Source organism: Talpa europaea (assembly GCF_964194135.1).
Source record: "Talpa europaea genome assembly, chromosome: 1".
Taxonomy (NCBI): domain Eukaryota; kingdom Metazoa; phylum Chordata; class Mammalia; order Eulipotyphla; family Talpidae; genus Talpa; species Talpa europaea.
Genome location: NC_140073.1, coordinates 973,087 through 987,051, shown reverse-complemented (window position 1 = coordinate 987,051; position 13,965 = coordinate 973,087). Strand labels below are relative to the sequence as shown.

General features: G+C 68.9%; 1 protein-coding gene across 3 annotated transcripts in view; it reads right to left on the bottom strand.

Moving 5' to 3' along the window:
• KCNQ1 (potassium voltage-gated channel subfamily Q member 1) overlaps positions 1 to 13,965 on the bottom strand; it is a gene marked incomplete at both ends in the record, with an annotated part of 173,434 nt that overhangs the window by 141,052 nt on the left and 18,417 nt on the right. The window lies entirely within an intron of this gene.

Sequence of the window (13,965 nt, the reverse complement as noted above, 5' to 3'; positions counted from 1 at the left end):
CCACAGGGGCGAGGCCGGGTCTGTGCGGCCCTGAGCGGCGATGCCTACGCGCGTGCTCGGGAGGACTGGCCCTTCAGCTCATGCAACGTGCCACCATGGGACCTGGGGCAGGGTGTGGACAGCTGGTGGCCATCCCTGGGGCCCGCTGCAAGGAGCACCCAAGGCAGGGGCGCTGGGCAGCAGCCGGAGGCAGGAGGACCCAGAGGGCGCCACTCACGTCACCCTAAAACGTCAGCTGTGAAACAACACCCCAGGCCTCCGCCGAAGGCCATTCTGAGCACCAGCCTGGGGGCAGGCGGGGGCAGGCGGGACCAAGGGGCTGCGGGGTCACACTGGCGGTGGACAGCGGGCGGACGGGCGGCGGGTGAAGGGATGGAGAGAGGGGGAGAGGGGGGCAGGCGGAGGCACAAATTAGTCTCACACCCGCGTCAAAGAGATGCCACCCCCAGGGGTAGCTCAGAGGCGCGTCTGGGTGGCGAGAGCTGCAGACCATCGCGGACGGGGTTTAAGGGACTCGCCGCGGCTGTCCAGGCGTCGGGGCCGCTTCCCCGCACTCCTGGGTCTCAGGGAAACGTTTTGCAGAATCAGAAAAGCCCACGCTAAAAACGCTGCCCCAAGGTGCCAACCACAGGCCGAAATATGACTCAGCCCTGAAAAGGGCTCTGGCGCCCGCCCCGGAGGACTCGCGGCGCCGCTAAGCCAGACAAGGACACGCGTGGCGGCGGCTCATGTGGGGCCCCTAGATTCAGAGAGAGGAGAGGACGGTGCCGGGAGGGAGGCTGGAGGGCTGGTGCCTTCCTGGACGAGGAGCCTGCCTGTGGGTGGCCCCTGGAGGGTACCCCGAGGCCTCCAGCCCGGCTCTGCAGGTCCACGGCCACGGGGCGCACTGCCCCTCACTCGGGCACATTTTGGGTTCTGTGAATGCAACCCTGAGCCAGGCCCAGCGGGCAGAGCCTCGGCCCCCAGCTCAGCCCCTCAGGTGCTGCGGTATTTGCACAACTTGGGATTGTTTTTTAAAACAAATTTCCTAGCAGACGCTCAATTAAAAAAGGGCAAAAACCCGAGCAGGCATTTCTCCGGAGCAGACGCCCCGACGGCCAAAGGCAGACGGGATGAGACACGGCCACACGCCCCTGGGTGGCTCCGGACGGGGCCGGAGGGCAGGGCAGGCGCGGCTCACTGCCCCAGGAGGGGGCGGCCGCCCCTCAAGCCACCAGGCACAGCCGCCTCCCCGGCACCCCGCTTCTGGGAGTGCACACCTCAAGCAGCTGAAGGCCAGGGCTTCCACCATATTCCCGCAGCCAAAACGGGGGCACCAGGGCCACAGAGGGGCACCCCCACGCGGGCACCAGTGCTCCATGCTGGACAGGAAGGACGTTCTCACACCCCGTCCGGCACGGAGGACCGGAGGGCGCTGCGGCACCAACAGCCGGCACCCGAGGACCAGGCCGTGTCCCCCGAGACCCGCAGACAGGGAGGGGCTGGGGCTGCGGGGCTGGGGCAGGGTGGGTGTTTAGCAGGAGCACAGCTTCAGGTGGGAAGACGCAAACACTTGCGTTCTGCAGCAATTTTAACTAAAGAGGGGCAGCTGCGAGGAAAAGGCGGGCTCCTGGGGGTCCCCTTCGGGCGGGGGCCCTGGGGATGGCTGAGCCCTGGACACGGCACACGTGGCTGACGCGGTGAGTTTTTCAGGCCATGAGTCTGGGCACAGCTCAAGCCAGCGCCCCCGGGCTGGAGGGCGGGGCTGGACCGCCGGGGCAGGACGGCCGGCCTGAGTCCGTTGTCCCTGAGCCGCCGGCTCCACTCTCCAGGGGCCACTGTTAGCTCAGGATTAAGCCGGGCCTCGACCTCGGCAACCCCTGCCCTGTGGCGCCAGCCCCAGCCCCTCAAGGCCGGCCGGCCCGCCAGCTGGGGCCCAGGGCCGCTCACGGAAGGTTCTGGGTGCTGACATGGACGCAGGGGCACGGTCACGCGCCAAGGGGCTGAGGTCTCCCTGCTGGGAACACAGCAGGACCCTCGGCTACTGAGAACAAGTCACAGAGGCGGGCGCCCTGCCCCAGGGCCTGCCCCCGCCAGCCCCTGACTTGGAGTGGCTCTGGCCTGCAAGCACCGGGGGAGGAGACAAAGGTCGGGGTGCGGGCGCCCGTCAGGGCTTTGCTGCTGAGGGGAGGCTGCGGGTGACTCGGGTTTCGCAAGAGGCCGGCTTATCTGCTGTCCCGCTTATCGGCCGGGGAATCGCGGCCCGTGGGTCCGGCTCGCAGCCGCCATCTTCTCCTCGCTCCAAAGCGGTGCCGTGCCCTGCCCCAGCCCCACGCGACAGCGGCGCCCACCCGGCCCAGCGGCCTGTGGGATGGCAGAGGTTTTGGGGTTCTTGCTGTACAAGAAAGGGACCGGCTCAGACCCTTATCGTGCTGCCCCGGGCGCCTCTGACCTTCCGGCTCTGCTCTTTTCCAATGGAAAATTAATTTTAAAGAGGGTTGGAAGATTAACTGCAGGGGATTAAGTGCTGACGTGTGTGGAGTGGGGTGGCCGGCACACCGGCAAGGGGGGCCGCCACGGGCAAAGGCTCAGCCCCCTCAACCCCCCATCCTGGATGCGGACCCCTGCAGAACCCGGGCTGGGGTCCCTCCGCAGGCGCTCCTGCCCCCGGACTCCGGCCTTCAAGGCCTACGTTTCAAGGCCACCAAGGCTGTCCTCAGTGGCGGGGGACATGGGGCAGCCCTGCTGCTGACGAGGCCAGAGGCGCAGAGACCCCCGAGGCCTTGCTCCTCCAAGCCTGGGCCGGCTGGGGACCCGGCCAGCTGTCTCACCTCCACAGGGGCCCCACGGCCAGGGGCTGGTCCCGGCGCTCCTGGAGGGCCCGCTGGCCAGAAAGCCCGCAGCAGGCAAAGCTCTCAAAGTGCTCTTTGTTCAGGGGCCGGTCTGCGGCCAGCTGCTCCCAGCCGCGCGCCGGGGTGAGGGCTCCCGGGCTGCCCGGCGACATGTGCTGGGCACAGCTGGGCCACAGAGCTGCTGCCGCCCACCCCAGCTCGCCAGCCCCGCCCGCCCCCCCACCGCGGGCCCTCTGCCCAGCTGCTACCCTCGGGTCCCACAGTCCTGCCCCCAAGGTGTAGGGTGTGGGGTGCGGGTCAGCACAGGGCCCCATACTCCACCCCGGGCCTGTGCGCCCCGGCCTCGCGAGGTCACACGCAAACCTCAGGCCGCCCTACAGGCTTTGCGGCAGCGGGGCAGAGCCACAGACCTGCCGGGGCCTTCTCCACAGCCCTGGGAGCCGCTGCAAAGCCGGTGGGTGGTCTTCCGGGCTCAGGAGACACACAGGTCGCCTTTGAGCACACCTCCCTGCAGCCAAAGCTTGGGGCGCCTGCTCCCCAGGGCCTCGCCAGCTCCATGCAGGCCTCCACCTTCCTCCTCAGTCCACAGCTCTGCAAGGGGCATGAGCCCCGTGGGACTGGGAGTGGGGTCTGGGGCCAGGACGGGGGCTGAGCCCACACCTGGCACATTCTTGGGTCCATTTTCGTCGGGGCCAAATCCTTCCCAGGATCAGAGGCTTCTGAGCTGAGCCTCAGAATAAAGGCCGCCACCCACAGCGGGGGGAGCGGCCAGGTAACCCCCCAAGGCTGCCGGTGCCACATGGCGATACAGTTACACAAGATTCAGGAGGCTTAATGAGGCGCCTCCTCCGGGGACCCGCGCGCCACAGATGGAGCCTGCGCCTGGGGTGCTGGAGCGGCCACGTCCTCCCCACCTGGGTGTGCTGAGGTCAGGAGGCGGCCACGGGGCTCACCGCCACCCGACACCTGCAGCAGGGGAGGCAGACGCGCCGAGGGGCCAGGCGGCCGGGCCGGGGCTGGGCTTCTCCCGGCGTGGGAAGGCCGAGGGTGGCCCCCCGAGACGCAGCGCACCTGGCGGAGGCCGAGGCCCCTGGAATCAGGCCGACGTGAGCCGCAGGTGCCGTGTGCATTGACCTGGCTGTTACCTGCTCTTCCCGAGTGATGTCCGCCCACGTGGGTGACACCTGCCGGCAGAGCACAGTCAGGGCTGTGGGCCCAAGGAGGCCCTGCCCCAGGGCCTGCCTGTGCCCTCCTGCCTCACTCCACAGCACAACGCGGCCTCCCGAGGGCCCCTGGCCTGCCGTTGCCATTGGCACCCCCTTGGGGCTTGGCTCCTCCGGGAGATGGGCACATCACAAGCTCCTTGTGGCCTGTCCCCGCGCATGGGAAATGAGGCTGTCGCCACCAGCGCCCGGAGCAGCAGGGCCCGGCCACCGGCTGCTACAGGCAGGCCAGAAGGGGTTCCCGGGAGGGCCTCCAGGACAGCGTGGGGCATTGTGGGCACCAGCGGCCTGGGTGAACACCCCACGGGGGTCTGGCTGTGGGCCCCACGTGGGCTCCGCCCCCCGCCAGCCCTGGGCTCTGCCACCTCCCCAGGGTGAGGCCGTTCCTGGGCAGGTAGAAGGAGAAGCTGCCCATCCGCCCTGCCCTGTGCACTCCTCCTGGTCACGCGCAGCACCCCGAGGCCAGCCCAGTGCCCCGCCCCCCATGCCAGACCCCACAGCCACAGCCCACTGGCTCACCTCTGTGAGCCCGGCCCCCCGGGTATGGCCCTCCTTCCTGCCAGCTCACGGCCGTACCAAGGGTGGGGGTCTGGCCCGTTGCCATCGGGAGCAGTCCAGCACAAGCGGGGTGGACCCGCCCACCCCAGGGCCCTTTGAGGCCCCGAGTCATAGATGAAAGAGCAGACGGGGCCACAGCGGCAGCTCTGCCCATGTGGCCTCCTCCCCCCGCCCCCCGTGCCTGCGCAAAGAAGGCCTCACGGGGCCGAGGGTCCCCCACTGCCGCCTTCTCTAGTCCTCAACCCAGCTCGGGCACCCCCAGGCACACAGCCGTCCCCTGGCTGCATGTGCTGCCAGCCAAGGCCACTGGGCCGTCAAGCGTGTGACCACAGCTGCCGAGGGCCATTGTCCCTACAGGCAGATCAGACGAGGGCCACACACCTGGCCAGACAGCAGCTCCCACCCAGCCCTCATCGGAGTGGCCCTGTGCCCCCAGCCCACATGGGGAGCCCCGCCCTGATGTGATGAGACGTGAATCAGGCCCTTGCAGAGGAGGTCATGGGCGGGGTGAGTCCCATGTGCCCCTGTAGGGAAGGGGCATGCAGGGGGCAGGCTTGCGATGGCCGGGCTTCCAGCAAAGGCCTGGGGGTGCGTCCAGGGCTAAGGCTCCAAACTCCAAAGGCAGGCCCCCAGCCCCCCAAACCCCACCACGCGGCCTCGAGGTGGGGGCACCCGTGAATCGCACATGTGGGAGGGCCGCTGGCCACCCTGTGATTTGTGGCGGGGGGGGGGGGGGGGGGGGGTGTGTGTGTGGGAGCCGCCTGCCGCCCGGCGCCCAACAGCCAATTCACACGTATTTAAAGCAAAGCCCTGTCTTCCCAGGCCGGGCTATTTTGGTCTACGGGCCAGTTAAATGGAGCCTATTTTCAGCCCCACAACCCCACTGCTGAGGGCTGTTAACCCCAAAGAAGTCCCACCCCTCGGCGGCTGCCTTGCGGCAGGAGGGACAGAGGGTGGGGGCTGTTATTTTTATCTGCCAGGAGCCCAGCTTCAACCCACGCTACCCAGAGCCGACATTCATGAGCCCAGAGATGTGAATGGAGCCCGCTGGTGCCTGGCCCGAGGCCCTGCCCTTCCAAAGCCACCCTGGAACACCACCCAACCTGGGACAACACCCGACCCCAGAACAGCACCCAACCCCGGGACAACACCCAACCCGGAACAACACCCAACCCGGGACAACACCCAACCCGGGACAACACCCAACCCGGAACAACACCCAACCCGGGACAACACCCAACGCGGGACAACACCCAACCCAGGACAACACCCAACCCGGGACAACACCCAACCCGGGACAACACCCAACCCGGGACAACACCCAACGCAGGACAACCCCAACCCGGGACAACACCCAACCCTGGACAACACCCAACCCGGGACAACACCCAACCCGGAACAACACCCAACCCGGGACAACACCCAACGCGGGACAACACCCAACCCTGGACAACACCCAACCCGGGACAACACCCAACCCGGGACAACACCCAAACTGGGACAACACCCAACGCAGGACAACCCCAACCCGGAACAACACCCAACCCGGGACAACACCCAATGCAGGACAACACCCAACGCAGGACAACCCCAACCCGGAACAACACCCAACGCGGGACAACACCCAACGCAGGACAACCCCAACCCGGAACAACACCCAACACGGGACAATACCTGACCCCAGAAAAATACCCAACCCAGGGTCACCTGCGTCCAAATCCAAGGGTCCCGGCTCTGGGGCAGACACCTCCAGAGGCCACACTAGGGGTGTCAGAAAAGAAGCTGAGGCGCCCAGGACTGAACAAAGCCTCACTGCTCGTGAGTCGCTCGGCCCGGACGCCCCATGTGTCCCTCCAGCCCCGGGCGTCCGGCAAGGCCCTCGCTGATGACGGGTGAGAGAGCCCTGCCTCCGGGTGGGCAACAAGCCACCTCCGCGGGAAACCCCACGGGACTCTGCACTCCCCCGCGGCTTCAGGAAGCAGGAGGGGTGGCAGCAGGGCGACCAGGCGCCCCTCGAGCAGCCGCGACCCGAAGTGAGAAGGGAAGGCCAGGCGCGCTGCCAGCATCAGACAGTGTGGGGCACCCGCCTCCCGGGTCTGCACAAGAACAAGACGGCCGAGGGCAGGCGACGGGGCAACCCGGCCCAGAGGAGCGGCTGGCGCCTCGGAGCCCCGCTCCAGCCGTGGGGCCACAGTCCGCGGCGCTCAGAGGCAGCGCTGGCGCTGAGGCTCGCGGAAGGCGCAGGGCCGGGCTGGCCACGCTTCCGAGAGGGCACGCCACGGGCGACGGGCCTGCGTGTGCCCCGGGAGGCCTTGGGGTGGGGGCGGCACGGGGCGGCGAGGGGGGGCAGCGTCTGTGCGCACCTGTCGCCCGCCCGCCGAGGGGCACACTCTGCAGCGGGACCCCGGGCGCGCGGGGCGTGGGGGCTGCGCCACGTCTGCCGAGACCGAGGATCAGCAAATGCCTCTCGGAGCGCGGAAACATGGACGCTAACGGGGAAGGCTTTCTTCAAGTTGGACTTCATTAAAATTAAAAACTTATGCTCTTTTGGAAGATACTGGGGGAAAGAAAAGGAGAGGGAAGCCACAGAGGGGGAGAAAATATTTGCAAAACGCCAGCCCGACCGCAGCCAGCTAACAGCCGCGCTCTGTCGGCCCTCGTGACGGAGCAGCCCCCGAAGGCCGCGAAGGCGGCAGCCGGGCAGCCACTGGGGGCGAGGGTGTAAGAAGGGGAGCAAGAGCCACACAGCCCTGGGCATCAGCGGGGGGAGGCAGCTGTGGGTCCCCCAAAACACCACCAACGGGGACCGGAGCGAGGAACAGAGTGATGGTGGAGAGCAGTTTGCCTACCGGGCCCCCTCATCACGCTCCCCATCCTCCGGCACCCCATCCCCATCCCCTGCCCGGCTGGGGGGCTCCGGGGGCAGGATGCCCCCCCCCCGGCCCTGTGCTGTGATCTGGGCGCTTTCATGCCCACAGGCCCGACCTGGAAGCGTCAGCCTGTGAACAGATAAACAAACCCCGGCACCTCTTATGCCGCAAGTGGAAGGGAAGACAGGCCTGAGCGCCAGCCCGCGTGGACCAGGCTCAAAGGCCCCGCAGCCGGAGAGGAGCCAGGCCACGTCCCTCACAGGGTGTTCTGGAAAAGGCAGAGCCTCAGGACGGAAACTGCTGACCAGGGGCCGGGCGGGGGCAGAGGGTGGGCAGGGGCCCAGACCCAGGCTGCGAGGTGGACACGCTGCCCCCGGCCCGCACCTGGGGGAGCAGCCAGCCCCGCAAAGGCCGCGGTCCGGCGGAGGGGAGCAAGTCAGGGAGGCGGCAGCCAACTCAGAAACTTCCGGCATGTGGATGCTTTTTAAAAAGGTGCCCAGGGTCGTGAGAAGGGGCAGGCACCAGACCACGGCTGCCCTCGCAGACTGCAAAGGAAGCGCCTGAGCCAGACCCCCGCCTCCCCAACACCCCTCGACCAGGGTGGGCGCCTGGTGCTCGCCCAGCCGCATGGCAGCCGGGCGGGAAAGGGAGGCGGCGTGCGGGCGCAGGGGGACGGCTGCTCATCGGGAGGCACGTCTCGAGGCGGAGCGCAGGGGTCCACAGGAGCCCCCGGGACCAGGAACGGAGTCGGGACAGGCTCGGGACGGAAGACAGACGCGACGCGCCAAGCCCGCCACGGCTCCCAGCGCCCGCCACGCGCACTCAGAATCCGTCACCAAGACGCGCCACCGGCCCCGCCGGGAACGGGCACCAGGTCAACACGCGTGCGCGTCTGCGCGGGAGATGCGGCCCGGAGAGGCGGAGGCCCCGGGAGGCCTCCGGGGTCAGGGTCACCCCAGCGCCATCCCACGAGGCTCCTCGTGAAAACCGGCCGTCGCCCCTAACGCGTGGACGCGCAAAGACAAAACCACCGGGACAGCGAGGACGCACGGCTCGGCCTCGAGGTCTCTCGGGCGCTGCATGGCCGGGGCATGGCGGCACCGGCACCCAGACGCACCGACAGGCGGCAGCCCAGGCCCTGCCGAGCCCCGGCCTGACCGCCAGGACAAGCTGGGTTGCAACAGAGCACGATGGGCCTTCCCGGAAGCGCTTCGTGCCGCGGCCCGCGCTTGGCCAGAGGGCAGAAGCCACCCGCGGACATGCGGGTAAGCACGAACACACCAAAAGAAAACGCGAAGGGAAGTTCCGCCGCCAGGGGTGTGCGAAGCAACGTCAAAGGCAGAACAAGGAAAAAGAGAAAAAGCAACAAATTTGACGACGCTGCACCCGAGAGCGCTCAGCCTGCCGAAGGTGAGTCGCCGACGGGGAGCTGTTTGTCAGACGCAGACGCGCGCGCCTGTCCTCGGAGGTGATAAAGGCGACTCGCAGTCCAGTCATAAAATGGCGAACAGCTCAATTTTAAAGGGGCCGGGGGGGATATTCGAAAAGACGCTTCCCCGGAGGAGTTCCATGGCCTCGGAATGGGCGCACGGGAAGGTGGGCGGCCGCGTCAGTCAGGACACGACAGGGACATGGTCAGCTTGGGCGGCTGCAGAGGCCGACCGCCCCCAACGCCGACGAGGATGTGGGGGGTGCGGGGACTTGCGGCAGGAATGCAACCTGGTGCGGTGGCTTTGGAGAATGGTCTGTGGGTTTCTCAAATAGTTAATAAACACCTGTCTTGTTATCCAACCCCCCACCCAAGCATGTGCCCACAGAGACTTGGACGCAAACGTAGCTCCAAACAGAAACGATCCAAATGTAGGCGACATGCAAGAAACCGAGACTGGCACAGCGACCCAGTGGAATACTACGCAGCCATGAAAAAGAGTGGAATGCTGATACACTGACACGCCTGGATGAACCCCAAAAAACAATGTGCAGGGAGGGGAGCCAGACAGAAACTACACCCGTGTGTGACTCCACTGAAAGAAAGCTCCGGAAAATGCAAACTACCCTTACTGACAGGTGGTCGAGGTCACCGTGCATGGGAAGGGTGGGAGGGGTTCCCAAGGGCAGGAGGATACTTGCAGGTGACGGCGCATCGGGAGCCAGCGGCGTGTGCCGAGTCCCGTCCAGCGCGGTGGCACCCGGGTCAGCTGAGCCAACACGCCGCAGCCACCGTGCCCGTGGAGGTCGAGACGGCAGCACAGCAGACCCAGGTCTGTCTGTCTGCTGTGGATTTCAGAATGTTCCGATGCTGAAACCAAAGCCTGCTCAAGGTCACTGGCTCCCATCAAGGACGCTGACCCCAACCCACCCAGCCCAGCACCCCACCTTCTCTGCACCCCAAGGAGGAGGCCATGACCCACCACCTCCCATGCTGGCTCGCAGCTCCAGGCTGAGGTTCTCCATGCCACGTGGGCCACAGGCTCACTGCACATCACACGTGAAGAGCCTGGGGCCTGGAAAGGGTCGGACTGGGGGTCCGGGCCCCCCAGCCTGTCTGCATGTGCCTAGGCATGGGGGTCTTGGAGCGCACACCCCCAGGTGGCCCCCCTGAGACCACAAAGAGGGGAGCCCTGCAGGCCCCGGGCCTGCCGCACACGGCCCCTGAGGCGCCAGCTACCCCCAGAGCCCCTTGGGGGCCCGGCTACCCAGGGCCTGCGGTGGACCCAGGGCCCCAGGCTTCAGACGGGAGGAACGAGAACTCCCAGACAAGAGGGCGGGCCTGCGGGCCAGGCCCCGTGCTTGAAAGGCGCTTTGTGCTGAGATGAGGAGAGACATTATGAGCACAGGAGGGTGTTCGGGGATCTCAGCGGGCCTGACGGGGGCCCTGGGCCCTCCCGACAGCACAGCCAGGGCGCTTTGTGGTGATGGCCAGACTTCGGCAGCGGCCACGAGCCTCTCAGCGTGCGCACACCGAGAACTGGGCGGCAGACCCTGGCCCAGTCCCTACCCCAAGCAGGCCGCAGCGCCCTGACCCTCCCGCCAGGCCCAGGGGGCGGCCTGCAGAGGGACCCGGCCCTCAGGAAACTGAACCCCAGGCCACCCTTGCCCGGCTCCCTGGCCCTCCTGACTGGATGCAGCCGTCGCCCGGCCCGCCTGCTCAGACGCGTCGCCGCGGCCCGTGACTGGCTCGCCCCAGCCCGCGGGCGCCAAGCTGGCCGCTTCTCAGCCTGGGCGCAGGCGCCTCCCCACCAGCTCCCCACACTGTGACCACGGCCCCCGCCTGGCCCAGCTCAGGGAGGCTTCCTGGGGTGGTTGGGCTGACTGGAAGATACAAATTTGGGGCCCCATGCCATGGTCCCCGGGCCAGGGGTGTCTGGCTCCGGGGTGCCCACAGCCCAGTTCCCGCAGCGGGCCAGGCAGCCCTGGCCGGGGTCAGTGGGCCCCTGCCCGAGGCCCCGCTCGCCCGCCACCTTGGCCTTGGACAAGGGGCAGGGAGCAGAGGGGCTGCCCTCCGCTCTGAGCTCTGCCGAGGGGCGCAGGCGCTGCGGACAGGCACAGGGGCTGGGGCCGGGCACGGGCAGCCCCTGACTCCCCAGGGCACCGAGTCCCCTTCCTCCACATGGCAGAGACCTGGGGGGCAGAGACCTGATTCCAAACCACGCAACACGTACCTGCCTGCCCCCGCCCTTGCCCACAGGGCACTGCTCTGGGCCACTGGCCCTGGTGGCAGCTGCCAGAGCCGGGAGCCCGCCCAGCCCCCGCCCGGCCCATCCTCTTCTCCCCACAACATCCCCGCACCAGGACCCCGCGCCGAGAGCCGTGCCACCCCCGCGCGGTCTGCTGGGGCCGTGTTATGTCAGCTGCTGCCCGCGCCCGGGCGCTCCAGCTGGCCGGGTCAGATGTGCCAGCCGCCCCCACCCGAGACCCCCGCGCGGCAGCAACGTGGGGCCGCGACGCCCCAAGCATAAAGGAAGCACCTGTCCCGCGGGCGCCGCGGCCCTAATCCCGCCACGTCGGATTGGAGGGGCGCGGCCGCGCAGGCCCCCCTCCCGCAGGCCCCCCTCCCGCGTCTGACTTTTGTTCCCGGCCAGGCCGGGGGCTGCGGCGGGCGGGAGAGGCAAGAGCAGGGGCCTGGCGGGAGCGTGAGGGCCTGGGCGGGCGCTGCAGACTCGGGGGGGCCGCCCCTGGAGGCGTGGGGGGAGGCCCGGGCACGTGCGCTCCTCGCGGGCACCGCCTTCCGAGGGCCAGAGGGGCGCCCACCCCGGGCCCAGGGGGTCCCCAACCACTCGCGCCCCAGCCTTCCGCGGCTCGGGTTACCTGGAGCCGAATCATCACAATTTCGGAAAAGGGGAGAGGAGGGGGCGGGGGTTGGAGAGCGAGAGACCACCCAGACACCCCAGATACCTGGGGGCGCCGCGCCCCCGACGCCCCCAACGCCCCGCCGCCCCGCCACCCCACAGCCCGTGGCCGGGAAGGGGGCGCGTCGGAGACGGGCAGAGCCCACCTGGCGGCTCCACTGGGCAGGGGCGGCACAGCCCTGCTCTCGGCCTCCCCCGCCTCGCCCGGTCCAGGGCCGCCCCGTCTCCGTCTCGTGGGGGGGAGGGCGGGAGCCCCCAGAGGGCAGGCGCCCCGGCCCAGCTCTCCTCAGCGGGCCCCACACGGGATCTGCTCATGCCGCTCGGGGAGGTTTCAGGCCCTGCAGTTCCCGGCACAGCGCACACGCCCGCACCACACACCACACACTCACAACACACCACACACACACCACACACGCCACACCACACACAGCACACCACACCACACACGCCACACCACACACAGCACACCACACCACAGCACACACAGCACACACCACACCACACCACACACGCCACACCACACATCACACACACAACACACCACCCACAAACGTGTTGTAGACAAGCTTGAGGACGTGCTGGCCCGGCCTGAGGAGACAGCGCCAAGCCGGGCCTCACACAGGCCGCCTTTGTTCAGTACACGTGCCACCGAGGGCCCCTCCACGCCGGGCCTGGCGCCCCCGCGGAAGGTTCTGGTTACAGCCCGGATTCCCTCGGTGCAGCTCCCGGCCCGCGCGGAATGTCAGCTGTCCCGCAGCAGCTGCCTGGGGGGAGAGGCGGCTGCTCTGCCGGTCGGGGCCCTCGGGCTGCACCCCGGCTGGGCTGGGGCCGGCGAGGCCCGCGGGACTGTCCCTTGGCAAAGCTGCACGTGGGGAGGGCGGCGGAGGGAGCGTGAGGCCGCGGGGACACGCCGCGAGGAAGCGGCGAGGTGGCCCCAAGGCCGGGAGGGCTCCCTGGTTGGGGAGCCGAGGGCCTGGGGTCAGAGGTCGGGGCTCACGGTCCAGCCCAGGGGATGGGGTCCGGGCGAGCACCGGGCAGGCGTGGGTTTGGTGGGGTGTGTAGGAGTTCGCCTGCGGGGCTGAGGGCTGAGGAGGACAAACCGGGGTGACCGCGAGAGGAGCAGGGCGGGGGGCTGGAGCAGGAACAGTGGGCGACGGCCGGGGGGCAGCGGGGCGTGCAGGACTGGGGTGCTGGGGCGCAGACGGAGCCGGGGCGGGGAGCACAGCACGGCCCTTGCTCTGCAGAAGGGGGGCCCAGTGGCACCACCGGCAGGTGGGTGGGAGTCTAGGAGCACGGGGCGGGCTGGGGGAGCCGGCGGGGGCCCGGGAGCCCCAGCAGCCGGGGAGGAAGCGCAGCGATGACCTCATCCCCCAGGCCTCTGGCAGCTCCGGGATTAACCACAGGCATCGCAGGACAATCCCCCCCCCCCCCCCCCCCCCCCCCCCCCCCCCCCCCCCCCCCCCCGGTGCTCGGCCCATCCTGTGGCTTCCCAGCGCCCCCTTTGTGTAGGATTGGGGGGCACAGCTGTGATTTCAGAGGCCAAGGCCGGGCCCTCACCTGGGCAGGCAGGGCGGGCCCAGAGGTGCCCACGGCCGCGGAGGGCACGTGGCCCACCAGGGAGGCCGCGGCGGCCGGGAACACACACGCGCACGTGGCAGTGTGCACAGGGCGGACGCGCGCTCACACGCACACGTGCACACGTGGCCTCGGGGCTCAGGAACGCCCAGCGAGCCAATGGGGGGCCCCCGGGAGAGCTGCACTCCAGTGTGGGGGCCCGGGCCGCAGACCCGACCCGCGGGGTGCTCAGGTTCTGCCCAAAGTCCTTCCGGGCCCCGCAGGCGGCCGGATCCCCCCGGCCGCCCCCCCCCCCCCGCCCCCGAGGGGGGCCGCTTCCTGGCACCAGCCCCGCGGGCTCGGGAAAGGCAGGGGCGCGGGGCTCCGGGAAACTGCTCGGAATGGCTTTTTCCATTTTTTTCCACCGTCCTACGTGTCTGTGCTCAGAGGCCCCGAGAGCCCTCCTGGCCCCTCCGGGGCCCCCTGCAGTGCTCGGGGCTCTCCTGGGCCCCGGCCAGCCGAGCCCACATTTCGCTGACGACAGCGCCACCTGGTGGCCTCAGCCGGCCGCCACCCAGCA